This window comes from Eleutherodactylus coqui, chromosome 1 (genome assembly GCF_035609145.1).
Source record: "Eleutherodactylus coqui strain aEleCoq1 chromosome 1, aEleCoq1.hap1, whole genome shotgun sequence".
Lineage (NCBI taxonomy): Eukaryota > Metazoa > Chordata > Amphibia > Anura > Eleutherodactylidae > Eleutherodactylus > Eleutherodactylus coqui.
Window position 1 is genome coordinate 51766133 of NC_089837.1, and position 22958 is coordinate 51789090.

The following is a 22958-nucleotide window of genomic DNA, read 5'->3' on the forward strand; positions in this document are numbered from 1 at the left end:
AGTCTTTGTAGCGGTGAAAGCAACCATAACTAATTTAATGAGACGTTCACAGCAGTACTAGCATTGGAGTCCGCTTTATGCCCACAATTGCTGAGGATGTGGACAGAGGCCTATGTCCTGGGGGAAATGCGCCAGGTTTGGCCTGTGGAACTTCTTCCTGGTTCATCCAGTCTTTGGAGCGATTAAAGCAACCGCAACTAATTAAATTAGACGTTCACAGCTGTACTAGCATCGGAGTCCGCTTTATGCCCACGATTGCTGAGGGTATGGGCATAGGCCTATATCCTGGGGGAAATGCAACTGCACCAGTTTGGGCCTGTGGAACTTCATGGTTAATCCAGTCTTTGTAGCGGTGAAAGCAACCATAACTAATTTAATGAGACGTTCACAGCAGTACTAGCATTGGAGTCCGCTTTATGCCCACAATTGCTGAGGATGTGGACAGAGGCCTATGTCCTGGGGGAAATGCGCCAGGTTTGGCCTGTGGAACTTCTTCCTGGTTCATCCAGTCTTTGGAGCGATTAAAGCAACCGCAACTAATTAAATTAGACGTTCACAGCTGTACTAGCATCGGAGTCCGCTTTATGCCCACGATTGCTGAGGGTATGGGCATAGGCCTATATCCTGGGGGAAATGCAACTGCACCAGTTTGGGCCTGTGGAACTTCATGGTTAATCCAGTCTTTGGAGCGGTGAAAGCAACCGTAACTGAGACGCTCACAGCTGTACTAACATCGGAGTCCGCTTTATGCCCACGATTGCTGAGGGTGTGTGCAGAGGCCGAGGTCCTTGGTGGAGTGAAAGTCTGCCATGTTTGGGCACTGTAATTGCTTCATTTTCAATACTTTCCTTGGGTTCCTTTAGCTCGCCTATGCTGTGAGTACACAAAGACACTGACTGACTAGGGCAGAAAAGTAGGCCGAGGTCCTTCGCAGGGTGAAACTCTGCCATGTTTGGGCACTCTGATTTCCTCATATGTAATAGCATGCTTTAGTTCCTTGGGCTCGCCTATGCTGTGAGTGCACAAATATTTCCCATTGCGTTGTTTTACCTGTCTGGCACAAACACACTGACTAGGGTAGAAATGTGGGCTGAGGTCCTTGGCGGAGTGAAACTCTACCATGTTTGGGCGCTCTGATTTTCTTCTTGTGTAATACCATCTTTGTGCACCGACAGCATAGGCAAGCCCAAGGAACTCAAAGACTTTCCATTGTGGTTTTGAGCTATCTAACACCTACACAGAATGAATTGTGTGGGGACACATGGATTTCCCATTGCTATGCAACTCGCGGCACCTTGAGTCACACAAGATGGAGTCTGGAACCGAGCCTGACCCTGGTCCTACCAATATTCTTCCCACACAGAGTATTGCTGCATTGTGTAGAAGTGCGGGCACCTCAGTCCCCTTTATGCCCACGTTTGCGGCTCCTGACAATTTTGCGACGGAGGTGGCACGAGATTGGAATGATGATCGAACGTCAATTTATCATCAATTCTCAACAGCATTGTGGGCTATTGCCCACACTTTCAAAGAGGGTCGCTGCCTGGCCCTGCCAACTCTCTGCAGTGTGTGCCTCCAGCTCCTCCTCATCCAGTACTCGCTTATAAATAGACATGAGGGTGGTGTGGCTATGAAGCGAGCGAGTGGCATGAGGGCAGCTGAACGCTGCGCAGGAACACTTTTGTGTGTGCTGTGGACACAGGATAGTGCGGGGGGGGGGGGTTGGACAGCAATGCCAGCATGTAACCCAGGAGAAGAGGCAGTGGTGTGACCCGCAGACAGTGATTGCCCTTGGTTGCAGGTAGTGTGGTGCTTAGCTAAGGTGTGCCTTGCTAATGAGGGTTTGTCCGAAGTAAAAATTGTTAGGTGGGTGACGCCAGACTCTTGCCCCGATTTTGGCTTAATATTGGGACCTGGGAGCCTCAGATGCAGCCATGCATGCTGCCCCTGCCCTTCCCTATCTGGTTCTGTGATGTTTCCATGCCTTTCTAAGGTTTTCCAGTGTTTCACAAGTCATGACCTATGCGGAGCATCGGTCCCATACAAAAATGCTCGAGTCGCCCATTGACTTCAATGGGGTTTGTTACTCGAAATGAGCTCTCGAGCATTGCGAAAAGTTCGACTAGAGCAACAAGCACCCGAGCATTCTGGTGCTCACTCATCTCTAGTAATACGTAATTTTCTGATGACCCATTCCCTTTAAGAACCTGTAGATCCCCTTTTGCAACAATCATCCCCATCAAACATTTCCTGTAGCTGCAAATATGATTTGTACATCATGGAGGGGGAATTTTGAACAAACCATCCCTGTACATGTGTTAAAGTTCAGCAATATTTCTAGGAAGCCTTGCTTGCAAAGCCCTCTTTTGCTCAAGTCAAAGCATCTGCATAGGGTTAGGGTCAGGACTGTGCCTTTCCAAACCGCACATTTTCTTCTTTTTAACTATTCTTTAATTTAGGTCATTTCTTTGTTGCATCATCCAACATGTCTTCAGCTTGAGGCCCTGACATTCTGCTGTAAAATGCTTTCATTCACCTTTTGTTACCTCAATGATAGAAAGGCATCCAGACCCTGAGGCGCCAAAACAGTCCCAAATCATGATGCTTCAACTGTTTGCTATTAGGTAGATTACCGTAGATAACAATCAGACCACATGACATTAGTAATCCAGATAATTCCAAAGGTTTGCTTACTTTTTCTTGCTACTCTATGGGTGTGTACAGGTATGCATTTTTGGGTTTAGTTTTTACAGAATTCACCAAGCAGTATAGGGCTGGGCTCACAGGGCTGTAATTAGCTGAGGGCCACGCACAAGAAATATGCACACAAGCTTGCAGCAAGAATGCAATGACATGCATGCTTACTGCATGCCACCAATAAGCATACCCTACCTTGGCATGTATATGCATGTAATAGGCACCAAGATAGGACATTTTTTATGCACGCATATTTTGCACTACTCCAGTGAGCAGCAACATTAGAGTATATGAGAGATTGGTACTGCATCTCGTGTACAAAAGCTGCATGTGACCAAATGCTTTTGTGACACAGCCTTAAGTGTCATGTTACCATTATTCTGTGAGACATTATGAAAATGGTGATATCAAATGTTTGTGTTTTATCTTTACTATTTTGCGTAATAAAACATTTTAAGCTCTTTCCCCGCCAGATCATGAATGTATATCATAGAAAGGCTTGTATTACGCCTCTATGATAGACACTTATGTCATGGTAATTGTGTAGGCACAAGAGCTGTACCAGTGTGATTACCGCAGGAGTCTGACACTCTATGATATAGATAATACATATCATATAATCATAGAATGGTAGAGTTGAAAGTGATCTCCGGGGTCATCAGCTTCAACGCCCTACTCAATACAGTCCAGCCTCTGTTTGAAGACTTCGATTGAATAACTCCTGATCATCCTCACTGTCAGAAAGTTTTTTTGAATATCTAATTTATGTCTCCTCCCTCTCATTTTCTTACTATTGGTTCTAGTATAATATATATTGTAGAAGGGCAGTACACAGAATGTTAGTTCAGAAGTGAGAGAGAACACCTGTGGGTGTGACAGTAAGTAACTGTGTCAGTTTCTGCCACACTCAGGGGGAAGTTGGCTGCCAGCCAGACAGAGGGGCAGTAGCCTCCGCCATTGGGCACTTGGAGCCTAAGGTCTGTGTGGACTAGTCTGAGCCCATCACAAAGGTCAGACAGAGGAGGATGCACTCCAGACTCCCTGAATGGGGGATAGTGACTGAGACCCTGTGGATAGTGAACTCTGAGACCATTTATGTACCAGAACTGTTTGCTGTGATGTGCAGAATAAAGCTGGTGGAAGCCTGAATTGCAAGTAATTCGAGTCTCCTGAGTCTTTTTGCACGTGGTGTCAACCATCCTGAATGAAAAGATGGCGATACTATAGGTGAGTCATCCCCAGGGTGTTACTATATATGTTATCTGCACCCCCCATTTTACCTAGTCTGGGGACGTGTTTGTGCTTTTAGATTTTCTCTATCTTGTACTGCTCTTCGCATTCAGATTTCAGTTGGCTTATCTCTTGGGTTGTTGGTCTTGCTCTTCTGCATTTTTGTCACCAAGGTTTCTCAGAAAGTCTTTCTTGAATTGCAGGATGTCATTTTCTAGCTTAAACAAATATTTTATGAGGGCTGACAAGTGTACAGGCATGAAACTGCAAGCAGGTCTGTATAGATTGTCTCAGTGGAGGTTGGTCTATCACTGCTCTTAGATGCTGCAGTTCGTTACTCTTTGCAAATTTGTTTCTGGTCTTTGCATGCATGCAAAGAAATCTTAAGAGTGTCCCCATTGCCTTGTATCAAAATTGTGATATTATATACATTTATGGTAAGTGTGGTGTCATTTTATCTGTCTTTTACCCTGATTTTCTTATAGTACTTATAGAGGGCGGTGTGCCAGCAAGGTGTTGATTAGAGAAGAATAACACATCATTGGCTGTAAAGTCAGCGAAAAGGGTATCTGGATTGCTTCTAATTATGTTGTGTCTTATTGCTGCTGCCACCAGTAACCGGGGTGTAAAATACTGCTGCAGTTTGTGCTGCAGTGTGGTAATTGTTTGGCGCTGTTGGGGTGATATTTTGTTTAAATGGGGAACATTGATAAAAAAAAAAGGGGGGACATGCTGGTGACTAAGCAAACTGTATATCGCCGAACAATTGTATTAATGATCATTTGTTTTCATGTTCACCGTGATTACTGCATATACTGTATCTGAAAGTTAGATGAGCATTGATGGACTTGCTATGTGGTCGATTGGTGCTCATTATGGGTAGGAAGTCTGCCAGTGTAAACAGCCTTTTACACAACCCAAGGATTGGGTACGAAATTCGCCAAGCATTTGTTTCCCAGATCATTGGGCTATGTACAGACATGGCAATCTTGAACTTGATACTGAGCGTAAAAACACATTGCCGTAGGCACAACTACTCTAAGCAGTACTGAGTGTAGCTGCACCTGAACAAGGGAGATTTCTTCTCCCTCGCCGACTGTTCAAACTCTGCACCAGAGCACAGGAGTTTGAAAAAAAGTCAGGAAGATAGGAATTGCCGTATCTTCCCCGTACAATGTATTCAGTACATGCAGGGAATATGGGGCAGGTCCTATCTTTTCTTGGCCATAGTATTCATGGTCAAAAAATCTCAGCAGCGAAAATGAAACCACTGAACTCCTATTGAGCTCAGTGGTTGTGCTTTGCCCTGTCATACGGCCGTGACTATCACAGCTGTATAAGGGGAGAAAAATACATCCATGTGTTTTTGCCCTTAACATGTTAAATGCAGTTGCAGCAAACTTTAAAACTGCCGCATAACACAGAAAAAGTTATTGAAAAAGTCAGTCTAGGGTTTGCTGCAACTAATCATTTAATGCAATTATATTATTAAATGAGTTTTCCACTGCCCACCGGACAGGGAATAACTTGCTGAAGGGTGGGAGACTCACTGCTAAGATCCCCGCGAATCTTGAAAATAGGACTCCCATGTCCCACTCTGCCTGCCACTGTGGGGGTCACTTATCCCCCTGCAGTGATGTCAGAATGACAGAGTGTCAACCACGCACGCTCAGCCAGCACTCTATTAGTTTCAATGTGGCTGACGGAAATATTGGGTGCCGCTTGGCTAACTCCACAGTACCACTGGAGTGCTAGTTACCTCGCAGTGAGGAGGGCAGGGGAAATAGGACCCCTGTTCTCAAGATCGGCTTGGGTCTCAGTGGTGAGACTCTCACAGATCGGCAAGTTATACCCTATCCTGTTGATGGACAATAACTTCTAATCTTGGTACAACCCCTCTAAGCAATTTTCGCTTAGAGGAGTTGTACCAACGCTTTTTCCTCAGCTGAAAAACTTGTTATAAACAGTAAAAATATGCACTGGCCGGCTGCATGTCTCCTGTGTAAAAGGACGGATTTACAGCCAACCAACGACAGCTCTAGGGGATGAACTATTGTAATAATCATTGTTCATTCCCATAATATAGATAACTTGCTTATATAAATATGACAAAGGTTGACCAACATGATGATTAACAGCAGCTGTTCTGTGTAAGAGGATCCCTAGAATTGTAGTTTGAAGGGACTTCCAGGGATCTGGGCCCAATCCTATGCTCAAATCAGGATCACTAAATTATCCCAGATAGATGTCTATCCAGCCTTTTTTTGAACACTTCCATTGAAGGAGAACTCACCACTTCCCGTTGTAACCTGTTCCACTCATGGGTCATCCTCACTGGCAAACAGTTTTTTTCTAATATTTATTCTTTGTCTCCTCCCTTTCAGTTTCATCCCATTGCTTCTAGTCTTTCCTTGTGCAAATGAGAATAGGGCTGATCCCACTGCACTGTGACAGTCCTTCAGATATTTGAAGACACCTATTAAGTCTCCTCTCAGCCTTCTATTTTTCAAGCTAAACATTCCAAGATCCTTTAACCGTTCCTCATAGGACATGATTTGCAGACCGCTCACCATCTTGGTAATTCTTCTCTGAACTTGCTCAAGTCTCTGTCTTTTTTTTTTAAATAAAGTGAGGTGCCCAGAACTGGACACTATTCCAGATAAGGTCTGACTAAGGAAGAGTAGAGGGGAATAATGACCTCAGGTGATCTAGACTCTATGCTTCTCTTAATACATCCTAGAATTGTTTTTGCCTGTTTGGCTGCTGCATCACATTGTTGACTCATGTTCAGTCTATGATCTATTAGTATACCCAAGTATTTTTCACAGCTGCTTTCTGCTTAGCCCAATTCTTCCCATTCTGTATGTGCTTTTTCCATTTTCCTTGCCCAGATGTAAGACTTTGCATATCTACTTGTTAAATACCATTCTGTTAGTTGCCACCCACTGTTCAAGCTTGTCTAGATCTTTTTGAATCCCCTCTCTTTTCTCTAATGTTAACTATCCCTCCTAGCTTTGTGTCGTCTGCAAATTTGATCAGTTTCCTTTCCATACCTTTATCTAGATCATTTTATAAAAATGTTGAACACTGGGCCTAGGACAGAGCCTTGTGGTACCCCACTTAAGGTATTCTTTCAGTTGGATGTGCAGTCATTTATGCCCACTCTGAGTACAATCACTCAACCAGTGGTGAATCCACCTAACAGTTTCTTTGTTGATGCCATCTTTAGGTTTTTTTTAATAAGCAGGATATCAGATACTGCATTTCCTTGATCAACCCAGTGAGTAATTCTGTCATAGAAGTTAGATTTATTTGGCATGACTTGTTTGTTACAAACCCTTGCTGGCTCTGGTTAATAACTCCTTTCTCATTTAAGTACTTGCATGCATGCAATTTAATAATTTGTTCAAGAATATTTCCTAGAATAGAAGTCAAGCTCACAGACTTGTAATTTGGTTCACTTTCTTGCCTTTTTTGAAGATAAGGACAACATTTGCCCTTCTCCAATCTCCTGGGACTTCTCCTGTTCTCCGAAAATTTTCAAAGGTTACACTGGTTGAACAATTACCTCCACTTCTTTCATTTGGACCTTGAGACTTGAATTCATTTAGGTTAGCTAAATGTTCCCTCACCATCTCTCTTCATATAGATAGCCTGGATTATTTTTTCCCCCAATAGCACCGGGAGATAAGTTGATGTTGCATTTACTTTCTGAGAAAAAACAGATACGTAAGAATTTGTTGGACCCATTACTTTTGCTAGAGAGATTTCCAACAAATGTCTGTATACCGTAGTTAAAATCTCCCATGATCACCATCTTGTACTTTTTTGAGAACTTGGCCATCTGATGTAGAAAGAGTTCATCCATATCTCTGCTTGTCCAGGTGGCCTATAGAAAAAGCCCACAATGCTGCCCTTTCTGTTCTCTCCTTGTATTCTTACCCGAATGGTTTCTACAGAACTACCATGCTCTGAAGCTTAAATCTCTGGAAATGTATGCTTTCCTAATATACAATGCAACACCTCCTCACCTTTTATTAAAGGGGTTGTCTCGCGAAAGCAAGTGGGGTTAAGCACTTCTGTATGGCCATATTAATGCACTTTGTAATATACATCGTGCATTAAATATGAGCCATACAGAAGTTATTCACTTACCTTCCCTGCGCTGGCGTCCCCGTCTCCATGGCTCTGTCTAACTTCAGCGTCTAATCGCCCGATTAGACGCGCTTGCGCAGAAAGGTCTTCTGCCTTCGGCTCGGTCTGGCACGAGCGGCGTTCTGGCTCCGCCCCCTTCTACGCGTCATCTTGTAGCTCTGCCCCGTCACGTGTGCCGATTCCAGCCAATCGGGAGGCTGGAATCGGCACACGTGACGGGGCGGAGCTACGCGATGATGCGTAGAAGGGGCGGAGCCAGAACGTCGCTGCTGCCGGACAGACCCGAAGGCGGAAGTCCCTTCTGCGCAAGCGCGTCTAATATAATAGTCTTTATTTTTATAGCACCAACGTATCCCGCAGCGCTTTCAAGCATGGGATAACACAAACAAAATGACAATTACATGTGGTGTACAAGTATTTGGCAACAAACGGGGTGGGGATTATACGGGAGGTGCAGGTGCAGGAAATTAGGCAAGGGGGAACACAAACAGTGACAATTACATGTGATATTTAGTAATTTGGAAACAACCGGGGAGAGGGGTGGGAAGGAGGTACAGGGGCAGAAGATGTATACGATAGGCAAAGTGGAATGTGTAGGGGAGCCAGTAGAGAGGGGAAGGGGAGGCATGTAGTTGTTTTTCCATGTTTTCTTCCAGGATGTACATGCTAAACCTTGCACAGGACTCCAAGTTTGTGTTGTGCCATATTTGTTGCTTAACCTCAAAAATTCCCTTCCTTACAAGTTGGCTACCATACAGTACATTTCTTATGTCTTTATTGCATCAGATGTTATGCATTTTCGGGGGCGTGGCCAAGCCTGCAGAGCGGGAAGTTGCATGGAGACTGTGCTCCGGAGCCATTAGGAGCTTAACGCGACTTTGGAGGCTTTTTGGGCTAGCATTTGTGCCTAACAACATCAGGACAAGCTTCCCTGCAGTGCGAGGAGCATTTGGAGATATTTCCCCGCAAAATCGGTGAGGCGGGAGTATCGGGGCACAGCTCCTTCACGGAGCCTCGGTCTGGTCCTTGTGAGTGGAAGGTGTGCGGCAGGGCAGAGGAGCGCTCATCAGCCGTCAATTCTAACTGTTGGTGTGCTTTCTGCTGGGAACGGAGCCTGCAGAGAAGAACGGAGGTGAGCTCCGCTACAGTGACAGCTCACAGGGTGCTTCCTTCACAACCCCGCGTTCGGAAGCAGCGGCAGCCGGCTCGGAGAGGAGCATCAGCCAGCACACTGGACAGTGAGTAAAGGGGACCTCCGGGAACCCATCCACCCAGAATAGAACTCTTCCCGAGCCACAAGGAACACCATTCCCACTCTGTTCCCCTGCATCACTCCACAAGACCAGTCTTCCCGCCCGAATCTCCCGCCATCTCTCTCCCCCTACTAAGTCTGCAGCCGTGAAGGGGAGCAGAAGTACTAGCTGCAAGAAAGAACCCTCAGACAAAGCTGAAACTACCACTTTGCAGTGTACAGGAATATAGAAGAGGGTGCTACCCTAATTTTTTTCGGAGCTGGTTACCTAGCTCCACTATAAACACAATTTTTCTCCTCTGGGGAATATAGAAGCAATTTGCCTCTATTTCACCTCACAAACATTTTTTTGCCGCTACGCAGCAACACATCGTAGCCACAGACAGCCTACTGACCCTCAGTACAGCAAGCACTCTGCAGAGCTTCGCTCTAATTTTTCCAGAACTGTTTCATGCAGGTCTCCCAATAATACAATTTCAAGGACTCTTGATACAAGTCTGCCGCATTATAAATTTTTTATTTATCCTGTTCGGACTCCTGAGTAGGATGGAGTGCTGAATGCAGAGGCCCGTCTGAGCGGCACCCTCGGGACCTGACCTACAGCTGCTTCTAATCCAGGAATGGGGAAGATTGGCAGAGGAAGAGGGGGAGACATTCAGAGCACCCCTGGACCACACAAAAATCAGGCAGATATGCAAAGATACCTCAAAGACCGGAGCACCCGCTCTCCACGACCTCCCTCCAAGATGGCGCAGGCCCAGGAGAGCACTTCATACAACAACAGGGATGGAGAGGATGGGGCATCCACAGATGGCGAAGAAGGAGAAAAGGTCTCCAAAGGTTTTATGAAAGAGCTGTTCTCCCAAGCACTGCAACCCTTAAAAACAGATCTGGGAGAAATTAAAGAAGACCTCCGACTCATGGGCCGCAGGGTGGAAGAATTGGAGGCGACAACCACCTCTTTAACAACTCACTCGCTTGAGTTGGAAAAAACTCTGAGAGAGCATCATGACCAGATCAACAAAGCCCTGTTACAACAAGAAGACATCGAAAACAGAAACAGACGCAACAATATCCGCATTAAAGGGCTCCCAGAGTCCTGGGCGTCTGACTGCCTAATGAAAATAGCCAAAGAACTTTTCAGTCTACTACTGGGAGAGGAAAGAGCTTCTGGCATCACTATTGAGCGCATTCATCGAGCACTCAGATCCCTTCCCCCGCCCTCGGACCCTCCCAGGGATGTCGTCTGTAAATTGCTCTCATTTCCTGACGCCGCGGCAATTTTAAAGGCAGCAAGGCAACACAAAGACCTTTGCTATGGCGACACCCCGCTTCAATTCTATCAAGATCTGGCCCCTTCCACTCTGCTCAAAAGGCGATTGATGCGTCCCCTTCTGGAGGTCCTCAAAGAAAAAGGAATAAGATACGCGTGGTTGTTCCCCTTCGGGTTGGGGATAACCCACGCGGGTCAAAAAATCAACATCCGCTCTCCTGGAGACCTCCAACAATGCTGGCAGCTACTGGACATTTCACCTATTGAAATCCCGAGCTGGTTGCCTCTACCCGACCTCCCTACATTTTCCAGTCTACCTGCTACTGGAGGCTGGACACCGGTTTGCAACCAAAAATCACCCAAAGGGAGAAAAAAGAAGTCCAGAGAAGAAATGGACACGATGGACACCTGAATCCACATGAGGTTTGATAAAATTTCTCCCCCTGAGAAGATGAGGGTTACCACCACCTGTGGACATTATCATATTCCCGACTCTATTTTACTGCTAGTTGCACCAGTTGAAGAGTCGACTCTGCTGATTTGAGTGTGTTGGTGGAGCCTGACCCCTTTGGCCTTTTTAAACTGTCCGGGCTATAGAGGAGGCAGTGGGCACGCTTAACTTTTTCCTGAGTATTTGAGGAGATGTCTTTCTCTAGCCCTTATAGTTCCTTACAAGACCTTTAAGGTCTCCGGCTATTTAAAACTTCAGCCATAGATATGGTAATGTTAACTCCGTGATTGTGTTGCTTTTCTCTTTGGTACCCACTCATCTTTGCTGGTTGATATACCAGCCCCCTGCCTGATTCCCCACCATTAGCAAGGGTCCTTGACCGTGCTTATCGGACCAGGCCGTAAGTTCATTCTATTCAAGTACTTAGGTGCTGTTGGTGAGCTGCTTGTTGTAACTCATACACCTAACAACAAGAGTTTTATACAATTTTCTCTTATTATCATATATTGTATTGTTTTAATTGTCTGTCTGTGTAACTACCATTTTTTCTGTGTCTCTTACTCCCTGGTGTATACCTCCCTTTGCACTTACCTTGGTTCTCACCCCCACCCCTCCATTTGTTCGCTTCTATATCTTGTCTGGTAAGAAGGCTTCAATACAAGACCGGAATCTCTACTAAACAATCTTTTTTCTTACACCTCTTTCCAGTAAGCAGGGCGACATGGATGACTTGAAGATAACTTCTTTTAATGTGCGAGGCCTCAACACGCCAGAAAAACGACATGGAGTGTCTCTACTCCTCAAAAGATACGCCACAAAGATCCTTCTCCTCCAGGAGACCCACTACAAGGGGGACAGGTGCTTCGCGTTGCCAGGTAAACAATTTGCTCAGAGCTTTCACAGCACTTACACCACCTCATCCTCCAGGGGGGTCTCAATATTTTTTCACAAAACCCTCAGTTTCATCTGCAACTCGCAGTACCCTGACGGTGAGGGAAGGGTCATGTTTCTGAAAGGGACCATCAACAACAAACAAATCACAATTGCAAATTTGTATGCCCCCAACACCGACCAGGTCCCCTGGTTAGTCTCCCAGTTAGAAGTACTTAAACACTTCGCAGAGGGACATATTATATTGGGAGGAGACATTAACGCCACCCTCAATCCCATACTCGATTCTTCCACCGGGCGTTCTCATTTACCTAGATTGAGACTGAGAAGACTCAATAAATGCCTACATGATATGGGCTTGGTGGACGCTTGGAGACTTCTATAACCAACAACGAAGGATTACTCCTTCTTTTCCCATGTCCACCTATCCTATCAGAGACTTGATTACCTGTTCGTCTCATCTAAGCTTCTCAAGGATTTGGTGGGTGCCGAGGTGGGTTCGATGACAGTCTCCGATCACGCACTGGTACACATAACTCTACGCGCTCTACGGCAAACCCCCAAGGAATGGAGATGGAGGCTTAATGCTACTCTATTCGATTCAAAGGAAGAGACCATAAAACTAACCAGCCAAATTGAAGAATACTTCCAACTCAACGCGGGAGGAGAGGTAGAATTGCCCATGGTGTGGGAGGCCCATAAGTCTTACGTTAGAGGCCTGCTCATCGCTTTGGGCTCTAGAACAAAAAAAATAAAACAAAAAGAAATAGATGATAAATTGGCGCAAATAGCTAGGATAGAACAGCTAGCAAAGCTTTCGCAAACTAATTCCCTCATAGATAAACTGTCAGAGCTAAGGAAAGATCTTCGACTGTGTTTGGATTCTAAATTTAATAAAAAGCACCTCTATAGGAAACATGTTATTTACGCACAAGGCAATAAAGGTAGCAAATATACATCTGCTTTAATTAAGAAAGCACGGGCCAAAAGTACAATCCATGCCATCAAAACTGGGATTAATACAATAGTAACTTCATCCAAAGCCATAGCCGATCAGTTCCAACTTTTTTATACGGATCTGTACAATCTGCAGAGACAACTCCCAGAGGACCCGACACACAAAATTAAGGAGCAAATTGACTCCTTCCTAAGCCGCCTCACCTTGCCAAAACTAAAAAGAGAAGAAGTTAATGATCTACTTGAACCTGTGACACAGTCGGAGATAAAAGAGCTAATAGCCTCCTGTCCACCCAATAAGAGCCCAGGACCTGACAGCTTAACCCTGACATACTATAAGACTTTCGAGTCGGCTTTGACCCCCAGATTGACGGACCTGTTCAATGCACTTCTTTCAGGGTCCAAACTACCCAAACAGGCGCAGGAGGCACATATAGCATTAATTCCCAAAGAAAATAAGGATCCTGCGCTCTGTGGGAGTTACAGGCCCATATCTCTCATCAACCAGGACGTCAAGCTGTGGGCGAAGTTATTGGCTAGAAGGTTGGATAGATTCATACCTGCTCTGATCAGTGGAGAACAGGCGGGCTTCGTGGGGGGGGGGAGAGGGTAAAGACAACTGCCACAGGCTCCTCTATGCGGCGAGATATGCACGGACCCAAAACATTCCGTTAGCCTTCGTAGGAACCGACGCCGAGAAGGCATTTGATAGAGTTAGCTGGAACTACATGAAAAGCACGCTACTTAACTACAATATCCCAGAGAAGTTTGTGTCCGCCATTTTCTCGCTGTATGAGTCCCCCCACGCTAGACTTCGGGTTAACGAAGTTTTATCACTCCCGTTTGACATTAAAAACGGCACTCGCCAGGGCTGCCCTCTCTCCCCCTCACTTTTCATACTGACACTTGAGCCCCTCCTGACACAGATCAGACAGGACCCGGACATTAAAGGCCTAAACATAGGAGAAGACACTTTGTCCACTGCGGCTTTCGCGGATGACATAGTTTTTCTCATAACCAACCCCGAAAAAGGCTTTGCCAGGCTAGTCGAGATACTAAATGCATTTGGAACTATTTCAAATTTTAAAATAAATTTTAATAAATCCACTGTTCTCAACATCTCCATCCCCGTTTCTCGTTGCGAAATACTTAGAACAACATTTCCCTTTGCGTGGTCGGAGACTTCTCTGGACTATCTTGGTATAAAAATACCAAAGAAAACCAAAGACATATACGAGGTAAACTTCACTCCTCTGTTGGATCAGGTGAAGAAGCTACTGACCGAATACGACTTACCAATTATGTCCTGGTTCGGTAGGAGAAACATTTTGAAATCCTATGTCCTTCCAAAAATTTTATACAAAATTAGGATGCTTCCTATACACCTTCCGAGCAGTTTTTTTAGGTCTCTACGCTCAGCCTTCGCGGCATATGTATGGAGGCACAAAAGACCAAGGCTGGCTTACAGCCTAATGATTAAGAGGAAATCGGAGGGTGGAATAGGACTCCCTAACATACTCGATTACTATAGGGCCTCGCAGCTGAGCCACTGGCTGGACTTAGTCCTTCCGGCTAAAAACAATCTGCTTCCTAAACTAGCCTTGATCAGGCACGGTGGGGTGCTTTTGGAGGATCTATGGTATCCGAGCAGAAACAACTATAGACAAAGGGACTTCTGCCCCCTTTTGAGAGGACCTTGCGAGATGTGGGACACGGTGAAGAAGGAATTAGCCCCAAATCCATCCCCAATTTTCCCGTTAAGCACTATTCATAAACTGTTAGATTTACCATCTGACTCATGTAATGCCTCAATCTGGGCGAAATTCCGGGACCACAAAATCGGAGATCTGCAGGAGCTAGCTCACATACCCCCCTCGGAGATCCCACAAAGACTGCTTCCGAGCTGGTCCCCCTCCTTCCTTACTCTTGCTTCAGTGTCCAAGACATTAGGAGACTTTCTTAAGAGCCATGGTACAGCTAGACCCTTGACCCCTTTCGAAAGTACACTTAAGCACATTATGCCAAGCAAAAGGAAAATCTCCCTGATAAGGAAACACTTTATCACTCCCCATAATCCAACAAAACCTACATTTATCACCTCATGGGAAAAGGAACTGAACCTAACTCTCTCCCCTAATGAAATTAAAGCGGTCCTGAACACCTCACTCGGCTTATCTCCTTGCATTCTCGCTCAAGAATCCCACTATAAACTCCTGGTCAGGTGGTACAGGACTCCGCAATGGCTCTCAGCATACAAATTAGCTTCTCAGGACTGCTGCTGGAGGTGTAAGAGGGAGGTAGGATCGTACCTTCACATCTGGTGGACATGCGAAGGATTGAGACCCTTCTGGGAGGGGGTGGGGAAGGTCCTGGTAAAGATAAAACCAGGATTTTTACTCACGCCGGACATAGTGTTCCTCTGGAGGCCATCCTCATCATTTCACCCTAACAGAGATAAGTTGATAGCTCTCCTGATAGACGCTGCAAAGGCTCTGATCCCTCTCTACTGGCAACGCGAGGCACCCCCCTCTCTGATACAATGGAGAGACAAAGACACGATCTACAACCTGGAGGAGCTATCAAGCTGGCACAACAACACATATGATAAGTTCATTAAAACCTGGTTCTCCTGGCGTGAGTTGAGACTCCTCGACATTTTTTCTACTTAGCCTAACTACGTATCTTCAAGACATAGGTACCGCCAGATGCACCCTTACAAAACACCCAAATTCCCCCCTGCTACCCTCTCCCCCCCCCTGTCTTTGTCTTGTTTTGTTTTGTCTGTGTCTTTGTCCTGTCTCGTAATGTTTGCTACAAGGTTTTAGTTTAATGAGATACTCACATATTGTTCTGATATGGCAGAGTTAAAATCTTTCTTCAGCCTATCAATTACCCTGTTATTTGTTAAAATGCTGCACAGTCTTTTGATCTATCTAATATCCTATGAACCTAAAACTGTGTATTACGATTGTGATCAGCCCTTTGTTGTCTGAAGATGTTATACTGTATATTGTAAAACTGAAAAACGTAATAAAAACAGATTCAATAAAAAAAAAAAGATGTTATGCATTTTCTTTGTGCCTCTGGGATGAAGAGCTATGTAGGGTGGAGCTGTAGTGGCCCAGCAGGTTTTACAGAACACTCATAGTACACTTGTCCTGTCCCACCTGTCTGGATGCCATCCCTGGATCCAGAAGGTGCCATCTGTGGGAGAAACCCTGTGTCTTCCCTTCTGCTCTAATAGAACTCAACCCTGATGTCAGCTGGTCTCTCATTGGCTGACAGTCAGGTTTAATCTTACTGGTGCAGAGTCCAAGGGCTGGGAAGCAAAGATATAGTTCCCTATGCAAGAGTGCAGGAAGAAAGAGGGGCTATAAAAGGAAGTGACACAGAGCAGTTAGGCAGACTCAGGCAGGAGTGAGTAAATAGAGGTTGCAGTTCCGTAGTTGGCAAGGAGGACTACTTTAGCAGTTATTGTTTTCCCAAGGTAGAGTGTGGTGATTAACCCACTCCCTTGGCATCTTACAGCAGAGAACACAGAAGATCCTTTCATAGGTCCATCTTCATCCAACAGTGATTTATAGTTACCTGGTGAAGCCAGGATTAGCCATACAGCCACTTGTCCCTCTACTTCATCAAATCCTACAGTCAAATCTAACTAAATTGTTTCATCTGAATTCACTAGTGGGGAAATTGTCTAATAAATCAAATCTTCAGGAAAATAAGTGAGAGCGTTGAAGTTAGAGTATCATCAGTTCAACATTACTGTATCTTGCTTGTTTCTTACTGCATTCTTCAATAGCTACTCTAAATACGTCTTCAGAGAATTGTAAAGTTAACCTGTTGTTGCAAAATACCAAAGTTAGTAAATCTGCTCACTCTCAGATTACTAAACTAAACTGGACTTGTCTCTGTTATTTCTGCGCCTTTATCCGGAGTGTCTAATTAGTGTGTGGCTTCACCGTGACAAAGTTTAGGCCTCTGGCCATACCTACAGTAAGTTCATCTGGGGTGTTACACATGATACGCAGTTATAAGAAAGCAATGAAAGTCAACAGACTTTCATTGATCCATGCACACTGGTCTGTAGACACTGCATATCGATCCGCACGAGAAATAGATCACAATATCTGCTATTTCTATGCGTACACCTGCAGCAGGATCCCTATACGGTTTTATAGGCTGTGTACGATACGTTGTCCATATGTAAAGCATTGCGTAAAGGCAGCATTTTCATACGCATCCCCGCTATGAAACAGAATATCGTAATCACAAGGATCCCTGTGAGAAGGAAATATATATATATATATATATATATATATATATATATATATCCTTGTAGGTAGAAAAGAAAACACTGGAATATATATATATATATATTTTTTTATATATATATAATTATGTGCCTTTCTTTTTATATGTATACTAACTCTATGAAAAACTTAATACTTTGCCTTATATCAGATATGCCAAGATGCTTTGCAAGGCAAACAGAGAAAGAATATCCAAAGAAACTAGATGAAGGATGAAGGTTTAAATGAAGGAGAAAAGAGAGATGAAGAATGCAAGCTTAGCTGCTTTCTCAGAATTGAGTGCGTGATTCTTTGCACTGGAGTTAATTGAATACGTGATTTTCTGTACATAGGCCAGAGACCAAGTATGCCTTATCAAGATGAAGACCGTTCAACTATGCATATGACCTCCAGTGCCTCAGGCGCAGCTGCGGACTTTACATATATGGTTATGCGGTGGATTTGAGCCAATGAGACCATTACCCATTCCTAGTGATGAGACCAAAGGGTATAAGATCCCATGTAATCTGTAATAAAGTGCGCAGTTATGTCCCCGTGTGAGGAACTATACCAGACCTCCGTGTGTGGTGTCCCTTCTTTACCGCCGGCAGCGGGGCATTGGGGTGGGCCTGATTGGTGCTGTACTTGGAATTTCCCTGACACCTGCAACACCGTTTTCAATACCCAATCATGGGGAGGAGACTCCTGCCAAGTGGATCAGAAAGGTGTACCAACCTTTTCATATCAGACAGCCAAGATGCAAAGAGGATCAGCAGCAGACCAGGAGATGATAAGAATAATCCTTTATTTCAATCCCATAAAATGGAAAGTACAGGCAGCGACGTTTCGACCATTACCTGGTCTTTATCAAGCATGCACCTTACTTCTTCCCCCCACCTTAAATAATAAAATGCACTTGTCTCTCATCCAATACAAACAGCCCATGATTACTCCTCCTACCTGCTGTTTCTAAATTTGAAGCAATCTGCAATAAATTTGCTCTAGACATCATGCTAACTCAATATTGAATTTTTACGAGAAGAAGTCACTGTCTGCAGAGAGAGGGCTGCAGTAACAGAAAGACAACTCAAGGAATCAGTTTTCCCCCAAGACTGGGATATGCGTTGCAAGAAAAGAGATGATTTACTGAGAAAATATAAAGAGGACTTGGAACACACGAAGAGGAGTAAGTGGTTCCAAGATCTGGAAGACTATAATCAGAATCGTGTTTACAGCTGGCAGGGTCAAAGAGATGGGGCACCGCAGCAGATTAGAACTAATAAACAGGGACATTATCCAAAAATGGCAGCAGGAACGTTCAAGTGTAGTAAAACAGGTATCAAAATCTTTATTCCATCTTCAGTAATCACGCAACGTTTCGGCCGTTACAAACAGCCTTTGTCAAAGGCTGTTTGTAACGGCCGAAACGTTGCGTGATTACTGAAGATGGAATAAAGATTTTGATACCTGTTTTACTGCACTTGAACGTTCCTGCTGCCATTTTTGGATAAAGTTTTGTGATTTTGGAAAACTTGGATCCACTTCCTGGTTAACGGCTGTGCAGGGAGAGCCTCCCCTTGGATAAGGGTTTGCTGCAGTGCTGCAGGCACTTATGTGTTGTTGGAGTAATAAACAGGGACAGAGAAGATGGTTTCGGCCACAAAGAGACTTTGGCTTCTCTTCAATGGGTTCCAGCTTGGCTGAGGATGTGAATGATGGTTATCATAGGGATGAGCCTTTTTTGGTGACTGGTGGGCCCCCCCGAAGGAAGAGAAAGGAGAATTCAAACACAGGAGACAGGGTGGACGCAAGCATCAGAGATCACGTAAGAACAACAGGCGAGATGTGGACCAGGTCAAATGGGAGGCCACCACAGATGGAAGAGAGAGGTCTGAGGACCCCCAGGAGAACTTAGTTGTTAATATCTTGTCGAGGCAACTGTCGGATGTCGAAAATAAGGTACTGAGTAAAGGGTTAACGTTTTGCCCGATGAATCTGGTTGACTGGTTTCAGACTGATCTGGATTTGTAGAGATTTTTTAGGAATCTGCATTTGAAAGTGCATTTTTCTGTGGATTCGGATAGTGCGGTCTTTGCTGCGCAGTCCAATGCCCGTGAAAGTTACACTCTTGGTGGTGTTGGACTGCGCAGCAAGAGTCGCTTTCAATCACCTGCTAATAATCATGCCATTGAGACATATGTCAGTTTGGTTGAGGAGGATGTCCAAAAATTGAGATCTAGGAGTCATACTAAGAGGGGGAGATATGATAATAACATTACTAGGATGGAGAGGGAGGCTATTAGATCTTTATCGGATGACAAAACAATAACGATACGAGCAGCTGACAAGGGTGGAGCGGTAGTCATTCTAGACACAGAGTACTACATACAGGAATTGGAGAGCCAATTGGCTGAGACACAAGTATATGAGAGATTGGATAGGAACCCCACGTCGATTTTCCAGCAAGAATTGAGAATTATGCTCAATGAAGGTCTCACAGATGGTATTATTGACCAGGCTCTAGCCGATTTTTTTGGAGGTAAAACATCCTAGAACCCCAATAATTTACACCCTCCCCAAAATTCATAGGGACGTCCAACATCCACCCGGTCGCCCCATAGTATCTGGGTGCGACTTGTTATTTTCAAATATCTCCCGATTGCTGGACAAAATATTATGCCAATTTGCTTTTGATGCAGATTCCTACATTATTGATACCAGTCACTTCCTTGAAAAATTGAAGACAGTTGAGGTGACAGATGGGATGATCCTCGCGACCTTTTATGTAGTCGCGTTATATACGTCCATAGAACATGAAAAAGGCATTTGTGTTGTAAAACGTTATCTAGAGCGGTCTGCGTTGACAGAGAGGTGTGTGGCCTTTGCCCTGTCACTGCTGGAGTATATCCTCACCAATAACTATTTTGTTTTTGGTGGGGTGTACTACCGGCAGCGACAGGGCACAGCTATGGGGTCGCATGTAGCCCCCAGTTACGCAAACATTTATATGAGGGCTTTTGAGGAAGATTTCATACATACCTCGCCATTCTGGACATCTATAAAAGTGTGGTGGCGCTTTATAGATGATGTCTTCGTGATTTGGGAGGGCTCAGTCAAGGACTTGCAACGGCTCCAGGATTCCTTGAATGCGGTCTATACTGAGCTAAAATTTACCTTGTCACACTCCCTGACAGACATCCAATTTTTGGATGTTCGTGTAGTCAAAACTCAGAATACTTTAATTACCCACCTGTATACCAAGCCTACAGACCGGAACAACATCCTACATTTTGAAAGCTTTCACCCTAGGCCTATGTTGACTTCTCTCCCTTGGAGTCAGGTCCTTAGGGTGAAACGCATCGCTAATGATTAATTTTTTGAGGATAGGTTAGAGCAGCTGTGTCACAAATTTAAGTCAAGAGGCTATCCAACACCCCTGTTGAATGATATTAAAGACAGAATTAGAAAGGTTGATAGAGAACAGCTTTTAAGGCCTAAGATCAAAGTAGAAAAGAAAAGAATTCCTTTTGTCTCAATGTTCAGAAATGAGCCACAGCATTGCAGCGATCCTGAAAAAGCATTGGTCCATTGTGCAGAGGGGTTGTAAGGGCATACAAGAGTTTGAGATGATGCCAATGTTAGCATATAGACGGGGTAGGAATTTAAAGGATAACCTTGTCAACACGATGGTGGATGAGAGTAGAGGTTCTAGACAGGGGTTGTTGGCACCTGTACGTAAGGGCAACTTCCCCTGTCTGGCGTGTGTTTGCTGTAACAACATGGTGAGGGGAGACTCTTTTAGGCATCCCCTGACAGGTCGTGCTTTCTGCATAAAAGAGAGATACACTTGCAATAGTAGCTTTGTGATCTACCTAATAACCTGTCCGTGTGGACTAGGTTACGTGGGTGAGACCACACAAGAGGTCAAAAAAAGGATCATGCATCATAAGAGTACCATACGGACCAAACAGATGTACCTGTTTCGAAGCACTTCCTAGACTGTAGGCATTCAGTCAACCAACTGAGGTTCAGGGTCATTGATAGTGTCCCTGAACCCAAGAGAGGGGGTGATAGGTCATTACTAGAGATGAGCAAGCACCAAAATGCTCGAGTGCTCGTTACTCGAGTCGAACTTTCAGTGATGCTTGAGAGTTCGTTTCGAGTAACGAACCCCATTGAAGTCAATGGGCGACTCGGGCATTTTTGTATATCGCCGATGCTCGCTAAGGTTTTCATTTGTGAAAACCTGGGAAATTTAAGAAAGTGATGGGAACGACACAGAAACGGATAGGGCAGGCGAGGGGCTACATGTTGGGCTGCATCTCAAGTTCCCAGGTCCCACTATTAAGCCACAATAGTGGCAAGAGTGAGACCCCCCCACACACACACACACTGTCAGCATAAAGATCGTTCTCCTCTGCCACAGCTGTAACAGCTGTGGCAGAGAAGAACGATGTTAGCCCATTGAATTCAATGGAGCCGGCAATACAGCCGGCTTCATTGAAAGCAATGGGCTGCCGGCGATCGCGGGATGAATTGTCGGGGAGGGCTTAAATATATAAGCCCTTCCCTGCAATTCATCCAGAAATGTGTAAAAATGAAAAAAATATATACTCACCTTGTCCCGGCAGAGCGATGTTAGCCCATTGAATTCAATGGAGCCGGCAATACAGCCGGCTCCATTGAAAGCAATGGGCTGCCGGCGATCGCGGGATGAATTGTTGGGAAGGGCTTAAATATATAAGCCCTTCCCTGCAATTCATCCAGAAATGTGTAAAAATAAAAAATATATATATACTCACCTGGTCCCGGCAGACGGAGTTCAGCGCGGCCGGCGGCAGTCCTCCTTATATATTTAAGTCCTTCCCGACAATTCATCCCGCGCTTGCCGGCAGCCCATTGCTTTCAATGGAGCCGGCTGTATTGCCGGCTCCATTGAATTCAATGGTCAGTGCTCGTTTAATCGAGATGAGTACCGCGTGGTGCTCGTCTCGAGTAACGAGCATCTCGAGCACCCTAATACTCGAACGAGCATCAAGCTCGGACGAGTATGCTCGCTCATCTCTAGTCATTACTATTAAAACGTAAGGAGTTAATGTGGATTCACACACTGGACACCATGCACCCTAGAGTGTTGAATTTAGAATACTGTTACTTGCCACACATTTCAGCCGTGATTTTATGGTATTTTGTATTTCATGTTATCTGTTTTTAAGTTGCACTGATGTCTGCCGATTTTTGATATACTCTTTCCTTTTAAAGAAACAGCAGGTAGGAAGAGTAATCATGGGCTGTTTGTATTGGATGAGAGACAAGTGCATTTTATTATTTAAGGTGGGGGGGAAGGAGTAAGGTGCATGCTTGATAAAGACCACGTAATGGTCGAAAAGTCGCTGCCTGTACTTTCCATTTTATGGGATTGAAATAAAGGATTATTCTTATCTCCTGGTCTGCTGCGGATTCTCTTTGCATCTTGGCTATGAAACAGAATAGGGATTTTTTTAAAAAGTCACACTGCGCATGCGCATGTCCGTGTGTGTGTGATACGTGGGCATGCACAGGGCAAAACGGAGACCCGCAGCATTTTATGCTTATGTTGGTGGGTATAAGCCCTAATACTGACAGAAGGGAAGTAAAGGGCTGAGTAAGACAACAGGCCAAAATTACAGTAGAGCCAGCTATGTACAGGAGTTACACAGGCTTTACAGATGCAAAATAGTAGGACATTTTAATTGCTAACTATTTAGAGAGTTGTTTGTT

The 22958-nt window shown here is 44.7% G+C and overlaps 1 long non-coding RNA gene across 2 annotated transcripts; it reads left to right on the top strand.

The window, feature by feature from the left end:
• The first annotated feature begins 4182 nt into the window (after positions 1 to 4182).
• LOC136609525 (uncharacterized) lies at positions 4183 to 17771 on the top strand. Of its 2 annotated transcripts, none has more exons than XR_010790053.1 (2): positions 4183 to 4201; positions 17371 to 17771. It is a non-coding gene; the product is annotated as an uncharacterized lncRNA (long non-coding RNA). The 2 variants fall into 2 exon arrangements; XR_010790052.1 differs by lacking the exon at positions 4183 to 4201 and adding an exon at positions 4218 to 4364.
• Positions 17772 to 22958: the final 5187 nt, after the last annotated feature.